General features: G+C 45.9%; 1 protein-coding gene across 7 annotated transcripts in view; it reads left to right on the forward strand.

Moving 5' to 3' along the window:
- The window catches only part of APBB2 (amyloid beta precursor protein binding family B member 2), a 324093-nt gene that overhangs the window by 60856 nt on the left and 236324 nt on the right, over positions 1 to 26913 (forward strand). For all 7 annotated transcript variants that reach the window (XM_066573153.1, XM_066573149.1, XM_066573154.1 and 4 more), the window contains exon 2: positions 11597 to 11659. The gene's annotated coding sequence lies outside the window, so the exon portion shown is untranslated. The remainder of the gene's footprint in view (positions 1 to 11596; positions 11660 to 26913) is intronic.

Below are 26913 nucleotides of genomic sequence, written 5' to 3' on the forward strand. Positions count from 1 at the left end.
ATTTATTGCCTGAGCTGTTCTGGAGTGTGTATGCTGCTATCTTGCTGCTTTCTGCAAAAGCAGAATGCAAGCAAACTGCCTATGAATGTAATATATATAGCTTTTATGATGGGGGTTGCAAAAAAAAAAATTCTGCACATGTAACCTGAGGCGGCACTGGTTGTACGTGAAAGTATATAGATGTAGCAGCGCTAACACATATCACAGTTAGGATGTATGGAATGCTGAAATGATTGGCATATTGTATTAATATTTCATACATTCCTATTCATTCATGTAAACCACAAGATTACTACCTAACTCCGGGGTTCCCAGCCCTCTATATCTTGTGGGCTACTTTCATTAACCCTTTCCAATCCACTGTCTGACCTCTGAAGACATTATGATTTAAGGCTGTACAGCTTCGATGTTGAAAGACGTCCGTCGGGGTTCTCTTACTGTATATTGCCAGCCTCTCTGCTGTTGGAGCCTATCCAACGTGTCACCTCATGCAGTACTGGCTTTAGCCAGCATATAGCGCCATCGTATAACAGCAGAAAAAGAGTAAGTCCCCTAGGAAAACCAGGATAGAAATTGGATTGGAAAGGGTTAAAACAGTTTCCCCCACTCATGCCCTCTTAAAATTTGTTTGTAGTAAAAAATAAATCAAACACTAAGGGCGGTTTCACATGGGTGTGTTTGCACACACAAAATCTGTGCACGCAATATGCGGAAAATAGAATCCATTGCTTTTAAGAGGTCCATTCTCATCTTCCGTTTTTGCGTGCGCATTTCGTGTGTGCGCAATAGAAATGCAGCATGCTCATTTTTAGAGTGCACTTCCACACCAAAGGCCCCATAGAAGGCTATGGGGGGGGGGGGGGGGGGGGTGAGCAAATGTACACCTGATACCCGCGTAATTGTGCAATACGCTACGCAATTTTGTGGGAAATCAAACACATCTAGTACTAATTAGGCTGCACAGCCTTATAAATCACATTGCGGGTGTATCCCACGCCGATGTGAGCGGCCCCCGACAGCACAATAAGTACAGTAAAATGCGCAGATACACGTACAATAGCACAGTGTTCACAGCGCAAAAACATTGCACTATTGCATGCGTTTTTGTACTTACGCTCGTGTGAAGCCGCCCTAGTTTCTCACCTAAGGCCCAATGTCCACGGGCAGACTTGAATTGCGGAATTTGCAGTTCTAGCCACCCATGAAGAGAAACATGGGCGTCCGCAGCTGAATTAAAGTATGCAGATTTGTTTTGTGCACCTTTTGGTCCTGAAAACAAATTGCAGTATGCACCATTTCAGTGCGGTTCCCGCATGGACGGCTTCCATTAAAGTCAATGGAAGCTGTCCGATCCGCAATTGACATTGCGAACAGGCCACGGATTCCACGGGAAAGCAGCTGTTTTAAAAAAAAAAAGCCTTCTACTGTGCATGTGCAGCAGCATGCCGGTCGGCACTTCTGCACGCATCCGCAATGAAGACCCCAGACAGGTCGCACGGTCCTCGGCCCATGGACATGAGGCCTAAGGCTGTATTTATATGGGTCTCTGCTCTTCCTGTTTTTCTTTCAAGTTGTTCCCATAGTAATCTGTGTTAAAACACATCGCACTCACATGGAAATCGCATCAACTTGTATGGCATGTGAATGCGGTGCCTTTTTATTTACACACCCATAAAACCATGATGGGTGATAATGCCCAAAAGTAGGACATGCAGCCATTTTTCTAACTTAGACTATCAGTCCAAATGAAAACCACTCATGTGTATTAACTAGAGATGAGCGAACACCAAAATGCTCGGGTGTTCGTTATTCGGAACGAACTTCCCGTGATGCTCGAGGGTTCGTTTCGAACAACGAACCCCATTGAAGTCAATGGGCGACCAGAACATTTTTGTATTTCGCCGATGCTCGCTAAGGTTTTCATGTGTGAAAATCTGGGCAATTCAGGAAAGTGATGGGAATGACACAGTGACGGATAGGGCAGGCGAGGGGCTACATGGTGGGCTGCATCTCAAGTTCACAGGTCCCACTATTAAGCCACAATAGCGGCAAGAGTGGCCCCCCCCCCCTCCCAACAACTTTTACTTCTGAAAAGCCCTCATTAGCATGGCATACCTTTGCTAAGCACCACACTACCTCCAACAAAGCACAATCACTGCCTGCATGACACTCCACTGACACTTCTCCTGGGTTACATGCTGCCCAACCGCACCCCCTCCCCCCCACAGCGCACACCAAACTGTCCCTGCGCAGCCTTCAGCTGCCCTCATGCCACACCACCCTCATGTCTATTTAGAAGTGCGTCTGCCACGACGAGGGACCGCAGGCACACACTGCACAGGGTTGGCACGGCTAGGTAGCGACCCTCTTTAATAGGGGCGGGGCGATAGCCCACAATGCTGTACAGAAGCAATGAGAAATATAATCCTGTGCCACCGCCATCAGGAGCTGCATACGTGGGCATAGCAATGGGGAACCTATGTGCCACACACTATTCATTCTGTCAAGGTGTCTGCATGCCCCAGTCAGACTGGTAATATGCACCTTAACAGTAACCGCGTTGGTGGTAATGTGGTGGTGACTGCGGACCTAGTAGCACGGTTGTATTTTGTTGGTTTTCGGAATGTGGCCAGGATTAAGTAGGCCGTGGCGGGGGGATGGTGGGGGGGCTCTCTTGTAGTGTCGGTAAAGGTGAAATTCTTGGACTGCCACCAGACGAACCAATGCAAAGGCATTTGCCAACAATGTTTTCCCTGTTGGAGGAGGAGGGGGATGTTTTTGAGGCACTACGTGTCCTCTCCACGTGTCCGTTCCATGTAAGCAATAGTAGCACTCAAGACAGGCCCCAGTAACAATTCGGAAGCAGCAGTATAGCGGGAGCGCAGTCTTCGTTCCATGTAAGCAATAGTAGCACTCAAGACAGGCCCCAGTAACAATTCTGAAGCAGCAGTATAGCGGGAGCGCAGTCTTCGTTCCATGTAAGCAATAGTAGCACTCAAGACAGGCCCCAGTAACAATTCTGAAGCAGCAGTATAGCGGGAGCGCAGTCTTCGTTCCATGTAAGCAATAGTAGCACTCAAGACAGGCCCCAGTAACAATTCGGAAGCAGCAGTATAGCGGGAGCGCAGTCTTCGTTCCATGTAAGCAATAGTAGCACTCAAGACAGGCCCCAGTAACAATTCTGAAGCAGCAGTATAGCGGGAGCGCAGTCTTCGTTCCATGTAAGCAATAGTAGCACTCAAGACAGGCCCCAGTAACAATTCTGAAGCAGCAGTATAGCGGGAGCGCAGTCTTCGTTCCATGTAAGCAATAGTAGCACTCAAGACAGGCCCCAGTAACAATTCCGAAGCAGCAGTATAGCGGGAGCGCAGTCTTAGTTCCATTTCAGTAGCCTTAGTATAGCCAAGGCACAAGTGACATTTATGTAGCTAAAGTGTAGGCCAACCCCACACACCTTTCTGTACCATGAGTGCAGGCGAAGAACATAGAAATTACTATGATTACACTGTAGGTGAGGGCCCCAAAAAATTGGTGTACCAACAGTACTAATGTACCTCAGTAAAAATTGGCCATGCCCAACCAAGATGGCAGGTGAATCGCTTTGGTTAATGTGGCTTAAGTGGTAACTAGGCCTGGAGGCAGCCCAGTGTAACGAAAAATTGGTTCAAGTTAAAGTTCCAACGCTTTTAAGCGCATTGAAACTTATAAAAATTGTTCTGAAAAATTATTTGAGTGAGCCTTGTGGCCCTAAGAAAAATTGCCCATTCAGCGTGATTACGTGAGGTTTCAGGAGGAGGAGCAGGAGGAGGAATATTAGACACAGATTGATGAAGCAGAAATGTCCCCGTTTTGGATGGTGAGAGAGAACGTAGCTTCCATCCGCGGGTGCAGCCTACGTATTGTTTAGGTATCGCTGCTGTCCGCTGGTGGAGAACAGAAGTCTGGGGAAATCCAGCCTTTGTTCATCTTGATGAGTGTTAGCCTGTCGGCACTGTCGGTTGACAAGCGGCTACGCTTATCTGTGATGATTCCCCCAGCCGCACTAAACACCCTTTCCGACAAGACGCTAGCCGCAGGACAAGCAAGCACCTCAAGGGCATACAGGGCTAGTTCAGGCCACGTGTCCCAGCTTCGACACCCAGTAGTTGTAGGGGGCAGAGGCGTCACCAAGGATGGTCGTGCGATCCGCTACGTACTCCCTCACCATCCTTTTACAGTGCTCCCGCCGACTCAGCCGTGACTGGGGAGCGGTGACACAGTCTTGGTGGGGAGCCATAAAGCTGGCCAGGCCCTTAAAGACTGTTGCACTGCCTGGGATGTACATGCTGCTCGATCTATGCACATCCCCTGCTACCTTGCCCTCGGTACTGCGCCTTCTGCCACTAGCGCTGTCGGCTGGGAATTTTACCATCAGCTTGTCCGCAAGGGTCCTGTGGTATAGCAACACTCTCGAACCCCTTTCCTCTTCGGGAATCAGAGTGGGCAGGTTCTCCTTATACCGTGGATCGAGCAGTGTGTACACCCAGTAATCCGTCGTGGCCAGAATGCGTGCAACGCGAGGGTCACGAGAAAGGCATCCTAACATGACGTCAGCCATGTGTGCCAGGGTACCAGTACGCAACACATGGCTGTCCTCACTAGGAAGATCACTTTCAGGATCCTCCTCCTCCTCCTCCTCCTCCTCAGGCCATACACGCTGAAAGGATGACAGGCAATCAGCCGGTGTACCGTCAGCAGCGGCCCAAGCTGTCTCTTCCCCCTCCTCCTCATCCTCCTCATGCTCCTCCTCCTCCTCCTGTACGCGCTGAGAAATAGACAGGAGGGTGCCCTGACTATCCAGCGGCATACTGTCTTCCCCCGCCCCCGTTTCCGAGCGCAAAGCAGCTGCCTTTATGGTTTGCAGGGAATTTCTCAAGATGCATAGCAGAGGAATGGTGACGCTAATGATTGTAGCATCGCCGCTCACCACCTGGGTAGACTCCTCAAAATTACCAAGGACATGGCAGATGTCTGCCAACCAGGCCCACTCTTCTGAAAGGAATTGAGGAGGCTGACTCCCACTGCGCCGCCCATGTTGGAGTTGGTATTCGACTATAGCTCTCCGTTGTTCATAGAGCCTGGCCAACATGTGGAGCGTAGAGTTCCACCGTGTGGGCACGTCGCACAGCAGTCGGTGCACTGGCAGCTTAAAGTGATGTTGCAGGGTGCGCAGGGTGGCAGCGTCCGTGTGGGACTTGCGGAAATGTGCGCAGAGCCGGCGCGCCTTTACGAGCAGGTCTGACAAGCGTGGGTAGCTTTTCAGAAAGCGCTGAACCACCAAATTAAAGACGTGGGCCAGGCATGGCACGTGCGTGAGGCTGCCGAGCTGCAGAGCCGCCACCAGGTTACGGCCGTTGTCACACACGACCATGCCCGGTTGGAGGCTCAGCGGCGCAAGCCAGCGGTCGGTCTGCTCTGTCAGACCCTGCAGCAGTTCGTGGGCCGTGTGCCTCTTATCGCCTAAGCTGAGTAGTTTCAGCACGGCCTGCTGACGCTTGCCCACCGCTGTGCTGCCACACCGCGCGACACCGACTGCTGGCGACATGCTGCTGCTAACACATCTTGATTGCGAGACAGAGGAGGAGGAGGAGGAGGAGGAGGGTGCTTTAGTGGAGGAAGCATACACCTCCGCAGATACCAGCACCGAGCTGGGGCCCGCAATTCTGGGGGTGGGTAGGACGTGAGCGGTCCCAGGCTCTGACTCTGTCCCAGCCTCCACTAAATTCACCCAATGTGCCGTCAGGGAGATGTAGTGGCCCTGCCCGCCTGTGCTTGTCCACGTGTCCGTAGTTAAGTGGACTGTGGCAGTAACCGCGTTGGTGAGGGCGCGTACAATGTTGCGGGAGACGTGGTCGTGCAGGGCTGGGACGGCACATCGGGAAAAGTAGTGGCGACTGGGAACTGAGTAGCGCGGGGCCGCCGCCTCCATGATACTTTTGAAGGACTCCGTTTCCACAACCCTATACGGCAGCATCTCAAGGCTGATGAATTTTGCGATGCGGACGGTTAACGTTTGAGCGTGCGGGTGCGTGGCGGCGTACTTGCGCTTGCGCTCGAACACTTGCGCAAGCGACGGCTGGACGGTGCGCTGAACTACACTGCTGGATGGGGCCGAGGACAGCGGAGATGAGGGTGTGGGTGCAGGCCATGAGGCGGTAGTGCCTGTGTCCTGAGAGGGGGGTTGCATCTCAGTGGCAGGTTGGGGCACAGGGGGAGAGGCAGGGGTGCAAACCGGAGGCGCTGAACGGCCTTCGTCCCACCTTGTGGGGTGCTTGGCCATCATATGCCTGCACATGGTGGTGGTGGTGAGGCTGTTGGTGTTGGCTCCCCGGCTGAGCTTTGCGCAACAAAGGTTGCACACCACTGTTCGTCGGTCGTCAGGCGTCTCTGTGAAAAACTGCCAGACCTTAGAGCACCTCGGCCTCTGCAGGGTGGCATGGCGCGAGGGGGCGCTTTGGGAAACACTTGGTGGATTATTCGGTCTGGCCCTGCCTCTACCCCTGGCCCTGGCCACCGCACTGCCTCTTGCAACCTGCCCTGCTGATGCCCTTGACCCCCCCTCTGAAGACCTGTCCTCCTGAGTAAGCGTTGCACACCAGGTGGGGTCAGTCACCTCATCGTCCTGCTGCTCTTCCTCCGAATCCTCTGTGCGCTGCTCCCTCGGACTTACTGCCCTTACTACTACCTCACTGCAAGACAACTGTGTCTGATCGTCATCGTCCTCCTCACCCACAGAAAGTTGTTGAGACAGTTGGCGGAAGTCCCCAGCCTCATCCCCCGGACCCCGTGAACTTTCGAATGGTTGGGCATCAGTGACTATAAACTCCTCTGGTGGGAGAGGAACCGCTGCTGCCCAATCTGAGCAGGGGCCCGAGAACAGTTCCTGGGAGTGTTCCCGCTCCTGAGCAGGTGTCATTGTAGTGGAGTGAGGAGGCTGGGAGGAAGGAGGAGCAGCAGACAGAGGATTCGGATTTGCAGCAGTGGACGGCGCAGAACTGCGTGTTGACGATAGGTTGCTCGAAGCACTTTCTGCCATCCAGGACAGGACCTGCTCACACTGCTCATTTTCTAATAACCGTCTCCCGCGTGGACCCATTAATTGTGCGATGAATGTGGGGACGCCAGAAACGTGCCTCTCTCCTAATCGCGCAGCAGTCGGCTGCGACACACCGGGATCAGGAGCTCGGCCTGTGCCCACACCCTGACTTGGCCCTCCGCGTCCTCGGCCGCGTCCACGTCCTCTAGGCCTACCCCTACCCCTCAGCATGCTGTATTACCAGTGATTTGATTTCACAGGCAGGAAATAAATTGGCGCAAGACTGCAGGCCAAATATTATTTTTTCCCTTTTTGGAAAACGAAAGGCCCCACTGCCTCTAGTGAATGAATAATCTAAGTTTAATAACTGTGCTGTGTCCCTGCTAATGTGTCACAGAACGTGAGGGTAGCAGAGTTATTATAACTCTGGCAGAGCAGGTATTTTTTTCCCAATTAAGGAAAGCAAATGGCGAAGCCAGCAGTAAAGCGTAGCTGGGTGCGTATGATTTAGCAATGTTGTTCACGCAGCTCACACGTGTCCACCGCCCGTAAGGACGGACAGAGGCTGGACAAATAGATTTGTTTTCAGTTTTTTCCCACCAAAAGGCAGCACTGCGTATATTCAATGAACATGAGAAGTTTAATAACTGTGCTGTGTCCCTGCTAATGTGTCACTGAACGTGAGGGTAGCAGAGTTATTATAACTCTGGCAGAGCAGGTATTTTTTTCCCAATTAAGGAAAGCAAATGGCGAAGCCAGCAGTAAAGCGTAGCTGGGTGCGTATGATTTAGCAATGTTGTTCACGCAGCTCACACGTGTCCACCGCCCGTAAGGACGGACAGAGGCTGGACAAATAGATTTGTTTTCAGTTTTTTCCCACCAAAAGGCAGCACTGCGTATATTCAATGAACATGAGAAGTTTAATAACTGTGCTGTGTCCCTGCTAATGTGTCACAGAACGTGAGGGTAGCAGAGTTATTATAACTCTGGCAGAGCAGGTATTTTTTTCCCAATTAAGGAAAGCAAATGGCGAAGCCAGCAGTAAAGCGTAGCTGGGTGCGTCTGATTTAGCAATGTTGTTCACGCAGCTCACACGTGTCCACCGCCCGTAAGGACGGACAGAGGCTGGACAAATAGATTTGTTTTCAGTTTTTTCCCACCAAAAGGCAGCACTGCGTATATTCTATGAACATGAGAAGTTTAATAACTGTGCTGTGTCCCTGCTAATGTGTCACAGAACGTGAGGGTAGCAGAGTTATTATAACTCTGGCAGAGCAGGTATTTTTTTTCCCAATTAAGGAAAGCAAATGGCGAAGCCAGCAGTAAAGCGTAGCTGGGTGCGTCTGATTTAGCAATGTTGTTCACGCAGCTCACACGTGTCCACCGGCGTTAGGACGGACAGAGGCTGGACAAATAGAATTATTTTCACTTGTTTTACAAGCAAAAGGCAGCACTGCGTATATTCAATGAATAATAACTGTGTTGTGGCCCTGCCTATACAATTCTTTCCCTGCAGTATCAATGGAGGGTGGAATGCTCTGCAGAGGCGATTTTGAGAAGCCCAAAAAAAATGCAGCACAGCTAACAGCAGCCTGGACAGTACTGCACACGGATAAATATGGCCCTAGAAAGGACCGTTGAGGTTCTTGAAGGCTACACTCACTCCTAACACTCTCCCTGCCTATGCAGCACTTCTGTCCCTAATGCCAGGTGCAACGCTCTGCAGAGCCGATTTTGAGGAAAAAAAAAATGCCACTGCTAACAGCAGCCAACACACAGCTATCAGTGGCCCTAATAAGGACCTTTGGGGGGTCTTGAAACCTACACTAACTACCAATTCTTTCCCTACAGCAGCTCCGGTATAAACAGCACTGTCCCTCATCTAACTCACACCGCATCTGAGGCGAGCCGCGGGAGGGGCCGACTTTTATATTAGGCGAACACCTGATCTCGCCAGCCACTCACAGCAGGGGGGTGGTATAGGGCTTAAACGTTGCAGGGGGAAGTTGTAATGCCTTCCCTGTGTTTCAATTGGCCAGAAAAGCGCGCTAACGTCTCAGGGAAGGAAGTGAAAGTAACCAGAACACCGCATGGTGTTCGTTACGAATAACGAACATCCCGAACACCCTAATATTCGCACGAATATCAAGCTCGGACGAACGCGTTCGCTCATCTCTAGTATTAACCTATTGAAATCCATGTTTTTTTTCACATGTGAGTTCTGCCCATCTCGTAATCAGACTTGAAAATCGCCTGTGTGAATACAGCCTAACCCAACGGACTCTTTGTAGCTTCCCAGCAGTGTCTGCTCACTTCCCGGTCCAGTGGTCACATGCCCACATGACCGCTGTAGCCACTATCCAGCCTCAATGCATACTGAGACTAATGATTGGTCACATGCTTAGGCAGGAACACAACCGCTGAACTCAGAAGTAAGCAGAGACTGCGGGGGCTGAAGTACGTAAAGGATAAGCATATATTGTTTAGTATTTTCTATGCTCCTTGATACTTTTCCAATGTATCTACATCCTGGGGATTCGGATACAGTTGAAAGTGGTGCTACTGCTAGGGGGCCCGGTGCTACCAGGGAGCCCGATGCCGGTGCACCGGTTTCCCTATGGTTAAAGCCACTCTGGTGGCATCATGTAAGAAAAACCCAGCAGCCTGTCTATTCTCTTATAGTAATAGGACCAGCTGTGGTTGTACTCATAATGCTTCACAACTATTTGGTAGTACCGATAATTCCAATAGTACCAATCAATAACTGCCTCTCTTTGTGTTGTGACGGCCATGAATTGCTTCCAGACTCTTCGTAGCTTTTCCATGTCAGAGATGTTCATTGATGTAGTTCTTCATTACGTTTTCACACTGCGTTTGAGGTTACGTGACTTGTAGTAATCAATGGCTTTCCTTGTGTCACATGTAATTTCTTTCTTACACAGCGATCATTATTCACAAATTGCTGCATTGGTTGGAAATTAGATTAGCGATTTCATGGTAGACCTTTTGACTAGGCTGCCACGATTGATTAGAACTGCATCAAGAGCCATTTAGTGTGGCATCCTAAGTTCCATAAATTAATCAGCATCTACACTGGAAAGTACTGTAGATTTTTCTTAAGACTGACACATAACGAATGAAATCCAATCCACTTCATATGATTACCTGCCGAATGCAGAAAATTACCCCAACGTTTTCTGTTTGTTTGCTTTATTTGCTGATTATTTAAAAGTGATCTCCTGACTAGTTATTCTGGTATCAAACTTGATGAGTGGATATATAGATGGATGACCATTGTAAATGGAGAACATTAGAACTCTACGGAAGGAAATGGAAACATTCTAACTAGATGAAAAGCCAATAATTGGTTCCAAAGCACAAAAAAGATTACCAAAATAAGAACAAATGATAACTAAGTCGATAAGTAATACAAATAAAGCAAGTCCTGACATATAAAAGTCAGCTACTGGAAGCTGTAAATCACTTACTATGGTGAGGGCAGCAGCCTCTTCAGTAGGATAGAGCTCACATAGTGTACCAGAAAATTAATATTGAGCCGCCCTCATCTGGTGTATAATAGAGCAATTTATATTGGTACAGGTAAAGGGAAGTATAGAACATGTAGTACCGCACTGCACTGTAAAGAGGCGCTGCTAGACAGCCTATAAGTGCATGCCCTTCAATAATACGTGGGTTTTATCAGTGAATGACCATACTGATTGGCTGGGTTTTAGGGCTTATTTAGACGACCGTATATCGGCTTGGTTTTCACGCCGAGCTCATATAGGGTGTCCTTGACTGCGGGGGGTAGGGGGTGGGAGGTGGAAGAGCCCCCTCTCCGCCCCTTGCCACTATTTGCAATAGGAGGGGACGAGGCGGAGCTAAGTCCTGTCGCTAAGCTCTGCCCCCGTCCCACCCCTCCCATTGCAAATAGTGGCGAGGGGTGGGGAAGGGGCGGGAGCTCAGTTCCTGTTCCTGGCTCTTCCATCCTCCCCCCCTCCTGCAGACAAGGACACCGTATATCGGCTCGGCGTGGAAACCGAGCCGATATACGGTCATCTAAATAAGCCCTTATGCTGTAGATCAGCACTGTCTCTGGCATTGTATATTGAATAGGGCTATGCTGTAATACCCCACACAGTCAATGGACAAGAGTGGCGCTATTTTGGGAAGAAAACATGTCTCTCAAATACCTTTTATACATTATTCATTTCAGTGTAGTCGGCCAAAAAGTCTTCCAGCACCTACTCTTATGAAAGCTATCTTAAAGAAAGTCTGTTGCTCATAGTAACCAATCACAGTGCAGCTTTCATTTTACCTCAACAGTATAAGAAATGAAAGCTGCGCTGTGATTGGTTGATATGGGCAAAAAAGGCAGGCTTTTTTTCAGACGGCTTTCATCATAGCGTGGCAGAAAATACATCCATACAGTAAAAACAAACCAATATTTGTAACCGCATCATTTAATGATGTTATTTTGTCCCTGCTGTGACTAATCCGTGGTCATTTTTATGTTTGCAGGATTCAAGTCATGTAGAGGCAGACATGAGCTAAATCTCACATCAGGATCTCCGCAAGCAAAAGGTAAGATTGCAGCCGGTTCTGTCTACTCACTATTGTTCTAAGGAGCTTCCAGTTTTTGGTCGGTCGGCCACAGATAAAAAGTTCTGTAAGATTCTCATGTAATATCTGTCTTTTAGATGGGACGATTATTGGGTGCTTATAGCGCTGACTGTCGCTCCAGGAATTATCGGCCTGGTGCTTTCACACATGAGCCATAATCTCCAGTGAATGGAGGTGGAGCGGAGATCGTCCCAGCTGGCCCGCCCTAACTCACAGTAAACGGGCAGTTCTCCATAGATGAACGACTGCCTGATTACATCGGCCGATCGTCGTTTGATTTTTATGCCTGCACAAACTGAATGATAAGCGAACAAATTATGTACTGTATGTCTTAGGCCGGCTTCACATGGATGTATTTGGGCAAATACACCCGTCCGAAGGTGCCCTTATTGTGAGGTTGCTCTAAAAAGTTAAAGGGGTTGTCCCATGCCGAAACGGGGTTTTTTTTTTTTCAATAGCCCCCCCGTTCGGCGCGAGACAAACCCGATGCAGGGGTTAAAAAAAACAAAAACGGATAGTGCTTACCTGAATCCCCGCGCTCCGGTGACTTCTTACTTACCTTGCGAAGATGGCCGCCGGGATCTTCACCCTCGGTGGACCGCAGGTCTTTTGTGCGGTCCATTGCCGATTCCAGCCTCCTGATTGTCTGGAATCGGCACACGTGACGGGGCGGAGCTACGAGGAGCCGCTCTCCGGCACGAGCGGCCCCATTCAGAAGAAAGAAGACCGGACTGCGCAAGCGCGTCTAATCGGGCGATTAGACGCTGAAAATTAGACGGCACCATGGAGACGGGGACGCTAGCAACGGAACAGGTAAGTGAATAACTTCTGTATGGCTCATAATTAATGCACGATGTACATTACAAAGTGCATTAATATGGCCATACAGAAGTGTATACCCCCACTTGCTTTCGCGGGACAACCCCTTTAATATTGTGCACCATGATTAGTAAGTAGCTCCTGTTTCTTTTCATACAAAGTACATTCTGGCTGGGCATACAGTGGCTGAGTACAGACATGAGCGATGTTGTGAGCACAAAGCATGTATATAGCTCAGATGTTCCATGAATAGCGCCCTCTACTGTACATGATATAATGAAGTCTAGTGAAGTTCAGGTATAGACATCCACTCTATAAGAATCTACACCAGATGCTTCTATGTTGTGAAGGAGACTTTTACCCATCTACCAAAATTCTTAAAGGGTTTTCCGATTATTAAAAACATTCTTGGCAGTGGTGGAATGAGTTATATACTCACTTCTGCGCAGCCGCATTGCTTCCTCACCACTGCTCGGTCTGGTTAATTTATCTGTAGCAATTACATGGTTGCTTACGCATGAATGCGCTACAGCTAATAGAAGGTCCTGACACTTCTGCACTAGAAACTCATATGACAGGTTTACAGGACGTCACCGGCCCAAAAGACTCAGTGACATCGCTGGTCAGATGCCATGACACTGTAGCGATGAAATGGCACTGCGACGCCACAGCGAGTACATTGCTAATATATAGTTTCAAGCTGGATGCACCCAAAACTATAAGGCCTCTTTCAGATGGGCGACAGCGAAATCACAGCAAGAAAATTGCAGCGATAGCGCATCTGTGTTCTGTGCTATATCACTGTGTTTTCTTGCGGCAATATCGCGATTTTGTGTTGCCACAAAGTCGCACAACTTTTGTAGCACACTTTTGCCGGGATTTTGGGGGGGGGGGCTTGAAAGATAAACCCTACCCCGAAAATAAGCCATTAAAAACAAACAAAAAAAAAAACACATCAGCTAAGAGGTGCTGCCCGCTCCGCCGCACGGCTCCTTCTTAGCCAGCGCTTCCTGGAGGCGGGGCTTTTAAACTCCTTCAGCAGGAACCGCTGGCAGTAGACTACAGACAAGTTCCGGAGGTTCAGAAGGAGACGTGCGGCGGAGCGGCCAGCTCCTGTTAAGGGATGTAGTTTTTTGTTTGTTTTTTAATGCAACTATGGTTTATTTTAGGGGAGATAGTAGGGCTTCCTACTGTAAAAGTTGCATTGCACCAAACGTAAACCGCTTTCTTGTGCGATGCAACAGAAGGAAAGGCTCCATAGGGAAACATGGGCTACAAAACATTGCAAATCACAGCAATACTTAGCATGCTACAATTCTTTTTCCCCGCACTGTAGCAGCCTGCAAAACATCCCTAATGTGAAGGAGCCCATTGGAAAGCATGGGCTTCACATACATGAGATTTGTAGCGCTGTCACATCGCACAGTTTTGTCACCTGTGTGAAAGCGGTTTAAAAAAATTGAAGTCAGACAGCTTCTTTGAGGTTGTCCTAACCAGAATGGGTAGACTTTCCATCTTTATAAGGGCCTCCCTTTAAAGGGAGTTTGTCTTTAGAAAAGGCCTATTGTATAAAAATCAAATATTTGTATTAAACATATTTTTTAAGAATTTTTTTTTTGCAATCTTCACTTTCACAATCTATATTTAAATAAACATCCTAAAATTCTGCATTTTCACACTGACTACTAAACCTTATAATAGACTGATACTTGCCATTCTGTAGAGAAAACTTCTCAGCTGTCATTTCACTATCATCACAGGCAGGATTATAATGAATCTTTATATAGATGACACAGGATCCATTATTCACTATAGGTGATGGGCACAACTTACCTCTGTCCCCTCCCTGCACAATGACCTATGCAGAAATAATCAATAGAAAAAGGGAAACCAGCTCAACCACACCGGACACTATCCTGGAGTCTAATAGCAGGGTGCAGGGAAGGAGGACAACCACAGATGGACCCAGTTCCAAAACACTTTCTTCCCACACTTGTATGAAGTTAAAAATACATTTTTTATTACAGCATCCTTAGAAGCAGTTAGAGAAAAAGGGGAAGGATTTTTACATGTTTCAAGCCTCACAAACCGGGCTCTTCCTCACAATGTTGTTCCCAACCCTATGCTTCTGGTTTAAAATAAACCACTTCTACGCATATGGGGAATAATGAATACATTAACGATGTGCTATACTGTGTGCTGTACTAGAACATGATAACACAAAACATCAATAAATGTAAAGTAAATCAGAACTGTAACTCAAACCTCCACAATCGCCATCCTGGGGGTAAAAAGCTAAAAAAAGTAATTTTTTTATATTTATAGTTGTTTTTTTAATTAGTATATTTATGCTAAAATAAAGTACGGCATTGGGATCCTCATTTTGTTTTGGACACTTTGATATTTAAAACGTATGGCTTTGGATTACAGGGTGCATATGGTGACAGTTTTGGTTGGCGTCGGCTTTGGGTGACTTTCTCTTTTATGTATATATTTTTATTTTATTCTGTAATTTTGTTTTACGTATTTTTGTAACCATTTTTCTTACCATCTATGTCTGCCATGATGTCATATAAGACCTCTGGGCTCATTCTCCTTGTGTTGTTTTTTTTTTTATTTGACACTTCTCCACTGTAGCTGGGGCATCCATAGGAGCCTCAGTTACAGGGGATAACATTCCCCTACTATGACAGTAGTCACTGGCAGAGCTGATCAGGGTCTGATAGGACCCTGCAGCTTTGCTGTAGCAGGGAATACGGACAGTCACATGATCACCGGGTCGTGTTGTGAAAGAAATACTTTTACTTTCACTACTTAGTACATAGCACTCATTGAGCGCTATGTACCCGGGAAAGGAGAAGACAGAGTCAGTTAAAAACCATTTCTCCTCTGGATTCTCAGCTGTGACTAATAGCTAAGAACCCAACCTGCTCCTGCTTGATTACAGAAACAGAGGCTTTAATACAGTACCGCATTTTTGTTGTCGGCCGGGATTAAAGCTCAGGACCAAGTGCTTTATATTTACCATGCTTGCTCCTTATGGGGTTAACCTCATATGAGTGCTGGAAGAAATCCTGTGTTTTGATAATGACCTCTGCATATATCACAACATATGCCATATAAATCACAGGGTCTCCTCTTCTTCTCCATTGCATTTATGACCCATGAGGCTGCTGTAAAGCATACCTCTAGATGCCGTTAACTGCAGCTCAGGAAAGATGGCCGTCTCCATAGTCATGTACAGACTAAAAACATCTACAGTCAGAATTTAAAAACATAGTCGAGTATGGAAAATGTTTCACTATCTGGTTTTACTTAATAGAAAAATATATAGGTCCCCTTTAAAGAGCAACTGCAATTTCTAAAGACCTTCCAGATTCTACAACGTATCCAGTAGTAAAGGAAGCAGACATTCTGTGCAGGTTTGGGGGCGGTAATATTAGATTATACCGTAAACACTATCACTTTGGGGCATTTTATTAAGTCTCCCATAATGCAGCTGATTTCTACACGGACACGTTAATTACATGGATGGAATTAAGAGGCAGTAGAGGACAGATTGGCTGGAAGACGCTGTGCCCACTCACGAGGCTCTGTCCACTGCCAAAGCATGCCTTGTAGAACATTTCTACTTGGTAAACATGTCCTTATCTCCCCTTAATCATCTGTATTTTGCCATTCTTGACATCATTCCTCATTCCATCTGCAGTTTGCTTCTCCTACAATAACATTCACAATGCCGTATTGGCTGTTACCATCTATAACCTGTTCCTGGGATTGTAGAAGAGGAGAAACAAACCACAATTCGGCTTCCATCTATGATCAAAGCAATGTATAGATTTGCAGATCGCTATCCGTATTCCAATCTAAGGCATAGATGTTCATCACAGCTGAGCATTGCTTGGGGACTGTTAGGAAGATCATTTATCATGTGCGACATGAAGACTAAAAACTGTTTCTCTTTAGTCTATATACAGTGGGTGTAGGAGCAGCATGGCTGCTTCTCTATTGAAGTGCACAGATGGCCCATCTAGTTTTTGTTTACTTGTGCTACTAATGGATTTCTATTCTGTATTTGTCATGTTTAGTAAGGGTTGTGCCGGTCTCAATGCATAGATCCTGCAGCGCGGTATAAATGGTTGTTTGACTTACAGCCTGCTGCACTATATCTCTTCTACGGTTACATATCGATGGGAACAAATTAGATTTACATTGAAAGCCAGCAGCCTATAACAATGATTTTTTACTCGTGTTATGAAAATAACACCGTTCATAAAGCAACCAAGTTGCTACAGAAAGCTTTTTATTTCATCACATCTCAGATTTTCGTGAGGGTCGGATGCAAATAAAAACAAGAAACAAAATACCCGTTTATTATGTCTATGATCTGTAGTATAGGTATTGTTACAAGATGCACATACCCATGACTTGTTCTTATGCTCTCTAGTATAAACTGTTATTTGCAGAAACATCATTAAATATGCAAATATACTATCCTATTAAAAGTAATTGGACACCTGAGCGAGAATTAAAAGTATTTATTTCCATATGTTAATACTTACTGGAGCTCCTTTGGCTCTAATGACATTGGATTCTCTCTGTGGCATGCTTTCTACTAACTTCAAATGGTATTTCCCTACATTCATCCTGCAAATGTCCGGCAAGTTCTTTCAAAAAAGTTGGACACTGTTTATAATTTCTGACACCACATTTCAGGTCATCCCAAAGATGTTCAGTAGGGTTCAGGTCGGGACTCTGTGCAGACGGTCCAATCATGGAACATCCGTATCCTTTAACCAAAAACAGTGTTCGATTTGTGACAAGGTGCGTTGTCCTGTTGGAAGTATTGCTCACCATTATCAGAATATTGTCACATTGTCTGCAGCACATTATTATCTAGAATGTCAGTGTATACCTCCGTGTTCATTGTTCTTGCCACTATAACCAACTAAGACCATGCCGCGTAAAACATTCCCAGACAATAACGAAACCTCTGCTGCACTTACTTGTTGGCACAACACACTCAGGCAAAAGGTGTTCCCCAAGCTCCTCCACACCAGGTACATCCCTCAGATTTGAAGATGGATTAGTGTGATTCATCACTCCACAGAATGTTCTTCCATTGCTCAAATATCCAATAAAAAGCTCCTGCACTCTTGTAAATGGGCAGCTGCACCTTGTTTGGGAGAGGTTGCTAGAAGTTTGCAGGATGAATGAAGGGAAATACTAGCTGAAGTGTATCAGATGTTAGTAGAAAGTACGCTACGGACAGTATCCAAAGTTATTAGGGTCAAAGAAGCCCCCACTAAGTATTATAATATGGAAATAAATACTACTTTTGATTTTGCTTAGGTATCCAATCACTCTTGGTAAGATGATGTACTTTGCTTTAGGGAGTCTTGCACAGGTTATTGCACCATATAACAAAAAGAATGGAACCAAGTAGATGCCCCTTCTCTAAAGGGTGACCACATGGTAAACCTCTATGGTATCTACCCCCTTGACAGTGAGTATTGGTGTCTTGCCATAGCAGTTGCCAAAATATCAGCAGCCTTTACCTATTTGAATAATCATATAAGAAAACACTCCATTTCTAGTCCTCCAAGGGCTTCCTATTGACTGTGCGGGATTTCTAAAATTTGCATTGATATAGTCCGCCAATATCTTCCCAGCTGTATTTTGCTATTCTCTGTTCTGCTCAGAAATATATTTTATGTTCTAGAAATCCCTTACCACATTTTGATACCTAAGGGATTTGCAAGAATCTTCACATAAATAGGCAGTAAGCTCGCAGCTTAGCACCTCGCGCCCGCAGAATCTCACCTTGCTTTATCAGCGGCAGCCTCAGCTTTTTCTCTAGGCCTTAGGAGGTTTCCAGGTTTAGCTTCTATTTTTTTTATTTCTATCAAGACATTTAGTTCAGTTTTCAAGAGATATAAAAGCAATTTACTGAAAGCATCTCCATTCACGAGAAAACATTATCCTGTTTACAATTAATGGACCATTTAACTGATTGTGACAATATATTATTTCCAGCAGCTTATGAGTATACTGTGCTAATGTGCCTTGTAAAATGAAGGAAGATCACGCAGGCTCTTCAGTGTATTGTAAGGAGCGAGATAAAGAAGAACCGGCCTTTTATAGATGTGAAATTCCAGATCATTACATGATGGGGACATTCCAGCGGGCAAACTGATTACATTACAATATATGGCCTCCTATATGATACATGAGACTCATTTAGTATTGGGCAAAATTAGCTCCCCATCAGAAGTCACAGTAAGGATGCTACAGCTTTGCTATCTGATCAATGGACTGCAGCGTTGACATACTTTAAAGGGGATGAGAGAACCGAAAAAAGGTGGAGCAAAACCCGTACAATTGTGATAGGTGAAGGAGAATGCAAGAACCGTGAGGGTTCTGATGGTTCTAAAAAGTAGAAGAGGTGCCGCCTTCCAGATGGCGTGGCACCTGAGTGGGCGTGAGTGAACGGGAGTATAAGACTAAAATAACTGGTGGTAATGGCGCAATTAAAGTATGACACTTCTCCTTTATTAAATAACATGTGCTACACAGTATGGGAAAACATGTTTCACGGTGAAACCCCTTCATCAATTCATCTGGTTAAGATATACACACAATTGGAGAAATCTTCCTCCACTTCGCCCAGGTTGTGAGGATTCTTCTTGAATTTTAGGATCCCAACATCTTTAGCTCTCCAATTGTCTGTGTCAAGGCTTGAACCCATGACCTCCTGCACTACAATCCAAACCTTCTGACAGCTCCCTTGCTGCACCTTAGCCTGGTTACTGTATCACAGATCCAGTTCCCTATCTAGGCTGCACCCTGCTCTTGATTAGGCTAACTATAAAAGCCTGACCCTGCCTCAGATCCAGCACATGTTTATTGTGCTAGAAGCCTTGATCAAGCTTCACTTCTATCTGCTCCTCTGCTATCAACCTGGGACCTCCTAATACCAACTTCTGGCTTCCCTTCTGACAATGCTACCTGCCTCCTCCATTTGTACCGTGACACGAGACCTCCCGTTACTGACCCCTGGCTATTCCCTGACTACTCTTCACACTTGTGGACTCTACACTTAAGGCTCCAACCTAGTGGCTGAAACCGCTACAGCCTGTATATCTTAACCAGCTGAACTGATGAAGGGGTTTTGCCCCGAAACGCGTTTTCCCATGCTGGCCATGCTCGTTATTTAATAAAGGAGAAGTTTCACACTGCATCATCTTTAATATTTCTTTCCCATTTAGAGTGTTGCACTATTGCCACCAGTTCTTTTTGTCTTATCCTCCCATACTTTAAAGGGGGTCATTCTATTGATTAGAAGGAACCAAACAATCAAGATATCATATGACATGGGGGAAGGGGTGTTTAAAATGGTTTACACCGTGTTTGTTAATTAATCTTTGCTGTGCCTTTAAGAAGGGACAGGAACAGAGGAAGAGGACATGGAGAAATTTTTAGGCGTGAAACAGTGCAGAAGTGGAGTCAGTTTGGGGAGTGGTGACTGGGAGTTACTCCTTAGAGTTACTCCGTAGGACCCATTGAGCTTCATGGAGCTACAGAAGCCGCAATGGGTCCTACGGATCTTTGAGCCATCGGCTGAAGCTACCAAAACGCCTGCTGTGAAACTGGGTCCTTTTAGACTAATCGATTCCCATTTAAACGAGTGAGTAAGTGACGTCACCACTAACCCGTTCGCACTCATGCAGCCTGTTTAAACAGGCAAATGCATCATTGGCTCATTCACACGTGAATCATTCAGAATCGTTCAGTCCTTGTATAAGCGCTGTTTAACCTAAACACTACGTGAACGAGATAATGATGATTTTTATGCCTGCATAAAATGAACGACGGACAAAAAGCAAACAATTCTCGTTCATTGTTCAGTCGTTGGCTCACGTTTAGACCAAACGATTATTGTTCACTTTTGCTTGATTGAATGATTTTTTGAACGATAATCGTCAAGTCTAAAAGCACCCTTGCCCAGATGGTTAAAGAGTCTGACTCCTCTGTTTCATCCTTGTGGAACTGATGTGACCTGAACCCGAGTGGGTGTCATCTGTACCGCCTTAGATAAGAGACCTAAGCAAGCCAAGGTAAGCCCCAACAAGGGGTGCCTGACGTGCCTCGGTCCAGCTGGCCTATATCGTTGGAACCATCCACGAATGGTCCTGTTAACATATGCTGAGACTTTTGTGTAAAGCCTTCTGACTTACTAGCAGACAGACTTTTACATCCTGTAATATCTTACTGTAGTAAACTATTCTCTATAAGGGCGCCTACCCACTTGCGTTGCCGATTTTCGCGCGTGAAAAACGTGGCGTTTTTTGCGCGTTTTTTGCGGCGTTTTTTTGCGTGTTTTTTGCAGCCCTCCATTGACAATCATGGGTGCATTAAGAGAAAAATAAGGACACATATGCAACTGACAGTTCCTATGTGAAAAAAAACCACGAAACGGAAAAAAACCCCCAGATGGACAAGAACACATTCTATACTAATTGCTCTTGAGAAAAAACGCAAAACATCACAGGAAAAAAAATCGCAAGTGGGTAGGCACCCTAAGGGAAAGCCCCGCAGTCGTTAAAATCGGGAGCAAATCCACTTCATTGTGGATCTGCCTGACTGTTGTCTATAAAACAAAGGATGGCAACATTAGGATAAAATATGGAAGACGAGGGGAGAAGGTGCAGGAACAGGAAGGATTTCAAGACAAGCGGGAAAATATGCAGAAGGAAGAAAGATTTCAAGAAACTCAGAATGTATAGAAAGAAGAATTTAAAGATAAGGGGGAGAAAGTGCAGGAGCACAAGAAGGGCTACAAAGACATATAGGAAATTGTGTAGGAGAAAACATTAAGAAATGTGGACAATAGTGCAGAAACAAAAAAGATTTCAAGATTAGAGAGAAAGGTAGAGGAAGAAGAATGGAAAAGGTGCAGGGACAAGAAAGACTGCAAGACAAGTGAAGGGAGGAAAGGTGCAGGAACAAGAAGGATAGGAAGACAAGCAGAAAATGATGCAGGAACAAGAAGGATTTCAAGACATGGAGGAAGTGGTGCAGAAACAAGAAGGATTGAAAGTGGGAAAGGAATTTAAAAAGCAGAAGGAGTACAAGACAAGGAAAAACTGCAGGAATAAGAAGGATCGTAAGACAAGTGGGAAAGGAAGAAGAGTACAAGACAAGGAGAAACCTGTGCAGGAACAAGAAGGACTGCAAGACAAGGGAAATAAGAGAAAATGTGTTAGAACAAGAAGGATTTCAAAACCAGAGGGAGAAGGTGAAGGAACAGTGAGGATTGTCAGTGATGTGTGTAGTCAGTGGAATGCTTATGTAGCTAGTGGAGATAGACATTAAGTGCCCTCTGTTTATTGCCGTGGAAGCAGCACTAATAAACCTGCTAGCATTATTAAGTCACAAAATGACTTCAATTCCCCGTAGTTCATTAGCAGCCCTCATTATTCACAATCATTCTCGCTATTTCTGTCTTTTGTAGGTGATGTCTGTCTGCACGCCTTTGTCAGGGATTCTGAGCATACGGCGTGCTGTACGTACAGTATGCCACCGTGCTCCGCCATCTCCCAAGACACTTTCCTTGCATTAAGTCTCGTCAGCAGATCATATCTTCTTCTCATTTACTGTAATTGCTCCAGGGGATTATCACCACTGCACAAGTTAATGAATGCATACTGGCCTTACAATAATTGTGTACGGTTATTATTACTCTGTTGGATGGAGAAACATTGTAACAAAAGTAAGAAGAAGAGATAATGGCTGGTAATACAACGAGATTCATTCTTACATTGTGCAACATTTTGGAATATACAGTGAATAGATTTCTATTCTTGTTGCATATCAGTATAAAGGAACTTATAGAGAAATGTTCTCTAACTTATTACATTATTAAAGGGCCACGCCGGTGATTTGTTTTAGTCATTCGTTATGTAGCAGTCCTCCCAGTATTTATAGGTAAGCTAGCGTTACCTTAGTTAGTCATTTCGTTATGCTCATGACCCTCTATATCCTCAGATGGTCATGTGATCTCAATTGCTCAGATTGCCTAGATGGGAGACACAAGCACTCCTATCAGTTATTGATGATGATTAGAGGCTCTTCTCACACAGTTATAATAGAGGAGATCACCGCTCATCCTCCTGACTGGACGGACTTATGGTTTGCAGCTTATTTAAGTGACTATATCATAGACTGGTAGAGTTGGAAGGGACCTCCAGGGTCATCGGGTCCAACCTCCTGCTCAATGCAGAATTCATTAAGTCATCCTAGACAGATGTCTGTCTAGCTATTAGGGATTTGATGTCGATCCACTGTGTCGCCCAACCAGTAGATGGAACAGACCGGCAGGGCAGACAGTCGACTCTGGAAACCCGGATGCTCACCGCTGGAAGGCGTGACTTGGTAATGCAAGGGGACCAGGGGAACTAGCCCTATGCTGGAAGCAGGAGATGAAAGTCCCTGCCTATCAACAGCAGAGAATTTGCACTGACAAGGGCGGCCTTGCGCGGGAACCTAGGCTCTGATTAACCTTGTCAAGACTGATCACCAGGATGCCAGGAAGTTAGATAACACCATGCCGTCTGCAGAACCAAGGAGTGAGCTAGTTCAGGACCAAGTTGGAAGTACTTGAGCAAACTGTAGACCAAGCATAAACTGCAAACAAGAAAAAACAGGAGCAGTTGCAACACGTGCATATATGAAGGCTCATACACCAACACTGCAGCAGGGGCTGTCGGGTCTGAGGCCCCTATATTGTGGTGAAGAGATGACCAACAATCTGCAGCTGGGTGGAAGAGGCAAAACCAATTTAACCATGGCAGTGCTGGAAAAAAAAGGCAATCACAGATTCAGATAACGACGTCCACATCTGCCAGACCTAACACCAGCCTCTGAAGACTTCCATTGGAGGAAAACTCACCACCTCCCATGGCAACCTATTCCATATATAGAAGGTAATGATATTTAAATTGTCCACCCAGCAGGCAGAAATGGTAGAGCCTCTAGCTAATGTTATGCTGATGCATCATGGGATTGATGAATTTTTTTTTTACCATCAACATGATGCCTGATAAGCATCAGACAAGAGGCTACACTGCAGGAAAGGGGCTGCAATACACAGATGAGACCTCCGGAGAGCGACAGGCAATCAGGTGATGGGGTAGGGATTGAGAAACGTGTTTTCACTGGAGTAATTCTTTAAATTGCACATCTGATTGCATGTGCTGTAACAGAGTATAGATACCTCAGGTTCACTTTCTATGTGATGAAACCACTCAGGGACAATCATTTGTGACCGAATGTCCTTGCGTTGTTCTTTGTAGAGTTGTTCAAATTCTCTTTAGTTCTCTGTTTAGTTAATTAAAAAATCCTCTAATTCTGAGTAGCTTTGCTGCTCAGTTATTCCCCCTGGAAATGTATAGATACATTTAATGCTTGTCCCTATACATTCCAATGCTGTTCAGTTAGTGCTGAACCTATCAAACTGTGTACAGGCACATCCTATTGACAAGGGAAATAGTAATGGTAGCAATCGTAACCCCTAGTTTATTCTTAGACTTCCAGGTGGAATAACAGAGGAATAGCACAAAGCAGAATTTTTAAGAAAAGACAATCAGTTGCTTCAATTTAGAGAAGATTTCCATTTTAGAAATACTCTTTAACCCCTTAACACTGCATGACATACAGTTACATCATGGAGGTTCGGGGTTTGTATGGAGGGGGAACGGGAGCTTTTAACCGAAAACGCCCTGACAGCGGTATTTGAATGCCCCGATTGGAGTTTGGGGGGTTCCGAATGGTCCCCCACGATAAGATTGCGGGCTGACGTTCGGTTGCCATGGCGACCAGGGACCTTCTAAAAAAGGCCCTATAATAAAAAATCTAAATAAAGAAACCCCAAAACATATATGTGCAATTGCTGCGTCCATAAAAGTCTCATATATCAAAGTAACCCATTATTTTCTGAACGTTGTCAGAATTACACTTTTTTTGGTCACGCGTCTCCAAGAAAAATTGAAATGAAAAGCAATCAAAAAGTCATAAATACTCCAAAACCGCATTTTCGTGCGATGCAACACAATGGAAGGCTCGATAGGGAAAAATGGGCTACAAAACATAGCAAATCAGCTGTATAGAGCATGGCGGGATTTTCGTATCTTTGCAATGTAGCAGCCTGCAAAACATTACTAATGTGAAGGAACCCATAAGAAAGCACGGGCTTCACCTACATGCGATTTGTAGCGCTGCCGCATTGAGAGCAGATCTCACGATTTTGTCGCTCTTGTGAAACTGGCCTAAAGGGAATGTATCATCTATACTTTACTAGTTAAAACCACGTACCAGTTTTTGTCGTGTTTTTATTTGCTGATGGCAGATTGATTTAATCTAGTGTCTATGGGGGGCGGCCTTTGCTGCAGTTAGATACATTTAGGGTACATTAAGGCCTAATGTCCACAGGAAAATTCGGGCCCGCACGGATTCTCCATGCAGAATCACGCCTTTCCTGCAGACATGAAGCCAGGAAATCCTATTACTTACCTGTCCAGACACTGTGGATCTCCCCTACGTCGCAGCTGGATCTTCTTCCTTCGGCCCAGTGGATGTGCTCGGCACACCGGCAGCGTGCCCCGCGCATGCGCCGTGCACATTTTTCGTTTAATTCCTGCTTTCCCGCGGTAGAGCAGAAAATCAGCTGCGGGTGTGCCGCGGATACGGACGGCTTCCATAGGCTTCAATGGGAGCCGTCCGCGCGGGAGACCCGCAGGAAAATGGAGCATGCTGCGATTTCTTTCTGTGCGTGCTACCCGAACGCCGGGAAGAAATACCATCCGCATGCTTTTAACTGCCCTACGGATGCTAATGCATCCCCAGCAAGACGCACGGATCTCCCGTGTGGACATTGGGCCTTACACAGGTGATTTTATCGTATAAGTTTTGTTTGTTGAGACGCAGAAAACTCACAATTAAATAGAACCAATTATTTTCAATGTCTGCTTTTCTCTTGCAACAATTTATTTGCGATTCTGCACCAGGGGCGTAACTATAGGAATGCAGGGGATGCGTTTGCTCCTCGGCCCAGGAGCCTTAGAGGGCCTATAAGGCCTATCTTCTCCATGTAGTATGAATAAAGCATTATAGTTGGGGGCCCTGTTACAGATTTTGCATTGGGGCCCAGGAGCCTCAAGTTACGCCTCTGTTCTGCACCCTTAAAGATCTGATCTACAGCAGCCTCATGGACTATAGATGCAATGGATAGGAGCTGCCCCATTGACTTTTATGGAAAGAGTAGGCATGCTCTGTGATCTGTGTACAGGTCATTGTGCAGGAAGGGGATGAGGGGAGCTGTGATAATTAATATAGAGTTGTCACCTTTAATTATAATCCTATCTGTGATGATAATGGGATGACTGCTTAAGGCCCATTTACACCAGCCGATGATCACTAAAAAATCGTTAATCGGTGATCATTTTGGCGATAATTGGTGCGTGTAAATGTGCGCCCATCGTGCGCTTTTCAGGCCCTGCTAGCTGATCGTTATATTCAGTCCAACCAAAAAATCGTCCTTCACTTTTATCAGTCGTTCTCTAGGAGGAGTGCTGATAGCATTGTTTCCCCATGGAGAACAAAGGATCTGAGCACAGATAATAGCCTTGGACTATTAACTGCATTTAGGGAAGGCTTCATTTGCACACCTAATTGGTATTTAAGTAGCTGAGTAGCTACTTAATAGTTTATGCAAAATGATCGCTTCAAAACTGTCACTCAAACTGTCGTTTGAGCGATCTTTGAGCGATCATCGGCTCTTGTAAAATTCACTGAGGCAGAGGGAACGTAATAATTACGGCCTCCCTCACACAGGGCGTTTGCAGAAACGCATTGTTTTTCAATGCTGCGCTTACTGCAAATTCCACCCAGTTTTAGCAGCGCTGGCATACTTTATGCCAGCATTTTGGCTGCGTTTTCAACACAGCTGAAAACGCAGCCAAAAATGCTGAAAAGATAAAAAAAATCAATACTCACCTAGCCGCTGCAGTCCGGGATGCGGCCGCTGGTCTCTGCCGATGATCCGGGATTCCCCTGCACTCACAAGTCTATTGCCGTAGGCCAGGTTTGAGAACCCCGCCTCCAGCAATAGAGTGCTGTGATTGGTTGTCGGCACTGGCTCGATGCCCAATCACAGCCCTTCATTGACTGTCTCAGCCAATCAGCGGCGGCAAGCTCTGAGGCCCCTATTCAGTCATTTTTCTTATATCTTTGACCATCTGGTTCCTGAAGAGTTGCAGGTCCAACTGAAATGCATTGAACCATACGAACCACATTTGAATTTTTCTATACAGTCCAGTGGATTCTCCCCATATAGGAGG

Source organism: Eleutherodactylus coqui, chromosome 7 (assembly GCF_035609145.1).
Source record: "Eleutherodactylus coqui strain aEleCoq1 chromosome 7, aEleCoq1.hap1, whole genome shotgun sequence".
NCBI lineage: Eukaryota > Metazoa > Chordata > Amphibia > Anura > Eleutherodactylidae > Eleutherodactylus > Eleutherodactylus coqui.